At 46.1% G+C, this 5939-nt stretch overlaps 2 long non-coding RNA genes across 2 annotated transcripts; both read left to right on the plus strand.

The window, feature by feature from the left end:
• The first annotated feature begins 63 nt into the window (after positions 1-63).
• LOC124684552 lies at positions 64-1259 on the plus strand. The gene is made up of 5 exons (XR_006997061.1): positions 64-106; positions 250-426; positions 735-830; positions 924-1015; positions 1106-1259. It is a non-coding gene; the product is annotated as an uncharacterized LOC124684552 (long non-coding RNA).
• Positions 1260-2961: 1702 nt separating this feature from the next.
• On the plus strand, positions 2962-3762 carry LOC124684553. Its single transcript, XR_006997062.1, has 3 exons — positions 2962-3025; positions 3116-3234; positions 3655-3762. It is a non-coding gene; the product is annotated as an uncharacterized LOC124684553 (long non-coding RNA).
• The last annotated feature ends 2177 nt before the right edge of the window (positions 3763-5939 follow it).

A 5939-nucleotide genomic window follows, 5' to 3' on the forward strand; every position in this document is an offset into this window, starting at 1 on the left:
CCACAGGTTGAGATACAACCCTGTTTTGTTTTCTAATCTGGGTCTACTTTTTTCTTCAGGTTAGCTCACTGGAACAAGTCCAGCTGAATCCAAACTCTGCAACCATGTAAGTCATATACGGAGGCAAGCACACATTCATTGCTTCTGCTACTACTATACACAGACAAAATGTTACTTGTGTTACTGCATCTGCTCCCTTGTGCCTACCAGCACCAACTCACTGGTTGATATCCTTGTGTATTTATGCAGCATCCGAGTGAGTCCTGGCCGCCTACAGCTGCTCCCAACTGGTCAGCGATTAGGTCTGGTGTGACCCGGCCATTCTGGCCATGCAAATGCTGCTGGACTTCAACTACCTGGTCGGCAAAGAGACCGCCGCAACATTGGTGTTGCCGTGGTGACGTGTACAAACACCAAAACTCTCCGGTGAACCTCCTCACTTTCCCTCCTTCGTTTTCTATGTTCTCCGTGGTGCCACAGCCGCGGCGATTTCCCTGCTCCTCCTTCATGCAGTGTAGCTCCTATCTAGATTGATTCAAGTTCAGCTTTTCTTTTAGTTTAGATTTCCATTGTATCGTCTGTATAGTTGATCCCTGGGCAATTTAGAACATGGTATAGCTGCTATTAGCGTTTCTAGTTTGCCCTGATGGTTTCATTTTCTTTGAACCGTTGCTTATTTGGTCAGATTTCCTTACTTTGTAGTTACTGTGTTGACATCTCTTTTTTGCCTGTAGATATCTGACGCCAAGATGGCGACTCGTCTTGTGAGTGACAGCCAGATGTAGGCGCATATTGTCTTAAACTATAACATGCCTGATTGTGCTGATCGGGTAATTATAACTTTGTCCTACGAGTTGTGGTTAGTGTTATTAGATCTGGCTAATAATTTTCATTAGCCAAATCTAACATATTAACCTCCACAGGTTGGAATGGCTGGACGTTTTGGTACCAAGGGGCTTGCAATAACATTTGATTCTTCTTCCTCTAGTTCTGAACTTCTGATGTTCCAAGTCAGGTTTGTATAATTGGTACTCTTTTTTTTACTTCTCTTGTGTGATCAGCAGAGTGTAGCCTAACTGGGACTTCACACATGAATTATTTGAAGGTACAATAAAGCTTCAAGGTTGACATAAAGGAGCTCATTGCTTCCGCGGCTCCCTGTTTCGCCGAGCTGCACCTCAACATGGACTATTACGTTCCTGGCCCATGGCTTCCTCACGTGGCCTCATACTTTTCTTCCTGTTGATCCTCGCCACTGTCAGCAGGCGAGACCAATTTCTCGATCTGCTGCTGGGGTGTGTAGCTATACACCTACATTTTCCATGAACTCATTTTAGCACTTAGTTCTGATGAGGATTTTTCTGCATTCCGCAAATAATGAGTATGTATATTCCGAGAATTGGCAAGATCCTTATTATTACTGTCATGATCATTCACTGCAGCCTAAACATGTGGTTGCATACCATTGGGTGTAGCCGGATGCTGTTAGATTTGCTGACAAAAGACTGCTGGATAATTCATACTGGACCAAGGTAATTGCTGTTAGAAGCTACCTGTTTGATTTTTTTACTGATCATATGCTGGGGTAATTTGAACATTTCTCAATGATGTCAAACTTGCTTGTTTAACTCTTACTTCTCATCACAGGGTGATACGGACTCCGGGTACGGTGCGAAGGCACATGATAAAATTGGCCAAGTTAGAGGAAGATTGGATACTTGATCTCTTTTCTTCCTTTGCTGAATGCGAGACCACCAAACATGTTCTCATGGCTGTTGCCAAATTCTCTATGCAGGGGCTTTAGACATGAGAATACCAAGATGAAGTGTGTTGGTGGTGGCTGTCCACTGGAGCTGCTGCCGGCGTCCACTAAGGCCTGCTGCCATTGCCTTCTTTGACTGTGACCTCTCCTACCGTGATGGCCTTCTTCTTCGACTCCATGTGTTTAGGCGGTAAGTTTCTGGTTCCAATCAAGCCAATGACGTCACTGTTTAGGTCCAGCTGTGTTGGCTGTTTAATTAGTACTTGGTCATGGCACTAATAAGTGCCGGCTTAAGTTAATTCTTTGGTTGATGTCCAGGATTAAGGAGTAAATCAAATAACAGCATGTTTTCCTTTGCACTGTACATGTCCATCAGCATGTTTATATTAGTTACTTTGATGCAATTGTGACATCTTTGATTATCTTTGTTGTTGCAAGCATCGGATTCACATGTCCATGTCCATGTACATTTCTAGCAAATGTATATGTGAAGTGCATTCTATGTTTGAGATAAATTCTACTCCTTCCGTCCATAAACTTGCTTGTTTGACTTTTACTTCTCCTCACAGGGTGATGCGGACTCTGGGTACGGCGCGAAGGCACATGAGATAAGTGGCCAAGTTAGAGGAAGGTTGGATACTTGATCTCTTTTCTTCCGTACTTTGCTGAATGCGAGACCGCCAAACATGTTCTCATGGTTGTTGCCCAATTCTCTTTGCAGGGTCTTCAGACACGAGAAGACCAAGATGAAGCGTGTTGGTGGTGTCCACTGGAGCTGCTGCTGGTGTCCACTGGAGCTGCTGCTGGTGTCCACTAAGGTCTGCGGCCCTTGCCTCCTTTGATGGTGGCCTCTCTTTTCTTCGACTCATGTGTTTAGGTGAGTTACTGGTTCCAATGTAGCCAATAACGTCAGTGTTTAGGTCCACCTGTGTTGGCTATTTGATCAGTAACTTGGTCATGGCTTTATTAAGTGATGTTGTAAGTTAATTCTTTGGCTGATGTTTTGGATTGAGTAAATCAAATCACAGCATGTTCCTTTCCACTGTACATGTCCATCCACATGTTTATATTAGTTGCTTTGATACAATTGTGATATCTTGGTTATCTTTATGGTTGCAAGGATCAGATTTACATGTCCATGTCCATGTTCATTTCTCAATGATGTTAAACATGCTTGTTTGACTTTTACTTCTCCTCACAGAGTGACGCGGACTCTGGGTACGGTGCGAAGGCACATGAGATAATTGGCCAAGTTAGACGAAGGTTGAATACTGCACCTCTTTTCTTCCGTACTTTGCTGAATGCGAGACCGCCAAACATGTTCTCATGGTTGTTGCCCAATTCTCTTTGCAGGGGCTTTAGACACGAGAAGACCAAGATGATGCGTGTTGGTGGTGCTGTCCATTGGAGCTGCTGCCGGCGTCCGCCCTCTCCTACCGTGATGGCCTTCTTGTTTGACTCCATGTGTTTAGGTAACTTACTGGTTCCAATGTAGCCAATGACATCACTGTTTTGGTCCACCTGTGTTGGCTATTTGATTAGTACTTGGTCATGGCTTTATTAAGTGCTGTTGTAAGTTAATTCTTTGGTTGTTGTTTTGGATTAAGGAGTAAATCAAATCACAGCCTGTTCCTTTGCACTGTGCATGTCCATCAGCATGTTTATATTAGTTGCTTTGATGGTTATCTTGATTGTTGCAAGGACCAGATTTACACTTCCATGTCCATGTTCATTTCTATCAAATGTGTGTGTGTGTGAAGTGCATTGTATGCATGAGATAAGTTCTAGCAAAGATTGTTAGAGGAGCTATCATCCTTTATCTTGCTTCCTTTGAACTCGCTTGGACATGTGATAAATTCCTTTCTACTACTGATTTTATTGATGTTTCTCAGATGCAAGTTTTACAAGGCTTCATGGTAGCATCGAAGCCTGGAGGGTGGAAGAACATGAAGCAGAAGCTAAACTCCTTTTGCTTGCAAAACCAACTGAATACCTGGGTTATTGTATTGGTTCTGGACTTTATTTATGACTTTAAATCTGGGATGTCAGGTGGTAGTCCACAATGTAAACGTCCTTCTGGTGATGCTCCAGACTTTGATGGAGTTCGGTTGTGCTGTTGCACTTTTATTGATTATTGTTTGGATTATGATCTGATTATCCCCAAAACATGGGTGGTTGTGCTGAAATTTTCTGAGAATTTGACTAATTAACTGCCACTTACCCCTTGTAATGGGCCAGAATCGACCTGCATGTGACAGGCCACCTCTGGGTAGCACCTAGCTAACTAGGTACAGAAAATTCTCGTGGGCTAAGGCAAAACAAGATTTGTGTGTGATTTGGACCAAAACACTCTATTCCGTATCTAAACGCGTACCTTATTTTCGTTTCGTTTCGTCTGTATCTCCTTGGGTCCTCCCTCGCCTCACCTCTTCTCTTTGATAGAGCTCATGCTCTCTCTTTTGCATGGCTATATCGATTCCCCACTTGGCATTGCATGGCGCATGCACCAGCATTCATTTGCCATGGCGAGCTCTCCCGGATCGCCATTAGAGAAACTAGCACGGAGCTAAAAAAAAATGACGCCGATATCAAACGGAGACAAGGAATTGGGCGTCGGATGGCGCTGGATTCAAACTGTTCGAAGGCTGCCGCTCAGATCATGCAAGGGCTGCATAAAAAAGCAGATGAACAGACACGGCTAGTACTCGCGTTCACACGTTCCAGTTCATGATCCAGTCCAATCTCACCATGCTTGGGGATGATTTTATTTTGCCTGCACATGTTCTGGATAGCAGTTCAGACCAGGAAGATGATGATTTTGACACAGATAAAGATGTCGGAGGTGCGGGAGAGGGGCATGCAGACGTCGGCGACCCCCTCGTTGGAGCTGGCCGCGGTGTACATTCTCCGGGCGCGGTGAGGAAGTGGTGGCCCTGGCAGTGGCAGCGGCGCCGGCCACCGTGGTCGAGGTGGACGTGAGCGTGGTGCCGACAGCCATGGTCAGGGTCGAGATATGACTGGACTGGTCGAGCCTCGAAGCTTCGCCGGCCGCGGTGAAGTCAGAGGCCGTTTCGGCCGTCATGGGCATGCTGGAGCTGGACGCGGCTCTGGCCGGGAGCACGACGGAGGATGTGAAAACGACGGGCATGGGACATGCGAACTATGGCCATACCGCGAGTAAGGTGAACGCTGATCATTGCCATAATCTTCGGAGGGATTTTATTCTTGCCATGATGTAGGTAGTTCTTTTCATAAATTTGTACGGGTAGATTTTTACGTTTCCACAATTATAGGAGTACGAGCGGTAGTTGTTGACTTGTTTCCATTGATTTTTTGGGTCTGTAAGTCAACTGCTGTCGAACGAGTAATTGAAGATCAACCAGCCCACTGTGTCCTAATCAATGGACCAGATAGCAGCAACGGACTGTATTCAAGATGAATTTGGGGGACAACTTTTGGCAGGTTGAGCTACGGAGTGACAAAGGCGGTATCGGTGCAGATAGGGGCATCCCCCATTTCGAGTACTTACGTGGAGGACTAGGTCACGCGCGCCATCGACGGCGCCGCCTCCCACAACGTTGATGGCAGTTCTTCCACGTACCGATGGGTGCTGGCGAAGGGAACCGGGTCCGAGACATCATCGGAGCTGACGGCGTATGTATCCGGCACGTACGTCGGCTCGACGGCAAGAGCAGCCGGGTCCAAGCCAGAAACGACGCCAGCGGAGCTGTCGACTAAGCCATCGTCAAACTCATTATGGGCTTATAGAAGTGGGTCACAGGTTGAGACTCCATGGGAACTTGGGAAGGAAGAAGGTGGCCACGGATGGGATGTTTTCTCGTGGGATGGAAGAGGACGAGGAGGCTCAACGAGTAAAGCAGTGATGGTATGGTTTGTGAGAAGAGAGACACGACATACCGGACGCACATGAATAAGAGAGAGAAAGTCAGTCGTGCAAACAACTACATCAATTATTCTCACCTTTCTGCCACCTGTTTTGAGATTTTTACATTCAAATTTCACGCTACATCCTCTTTGGTCGACGGAGGGAGTACGTCGTGCTCTACTTGCTGGCGGGAACCCCGTTCATGGTTTGGGTTCAAAGCGGCTAAACCAGTGGCCCAACCTGCACAAGACTAGATGAACGATTTATTACGGTTTCAGTGGTTTCCAGAGT

Source organism: Lolium rigidum, chromosome 1 (assembly GCF_022539505.1).
Source record: "Lolium rigidum isolate FL_2022 chromosome 1, APGP_CSIRO_Lrig_0.1, whole genome shotgun sequence".
In the NCBI taxonomy this organism is placed as follows: domain Eukaryota; kingdom Viridiplantae; phylum Streptophyta; class Magnoliopsida; order Poales; family Poaceae; genus Lolium; species Lolium rigidum.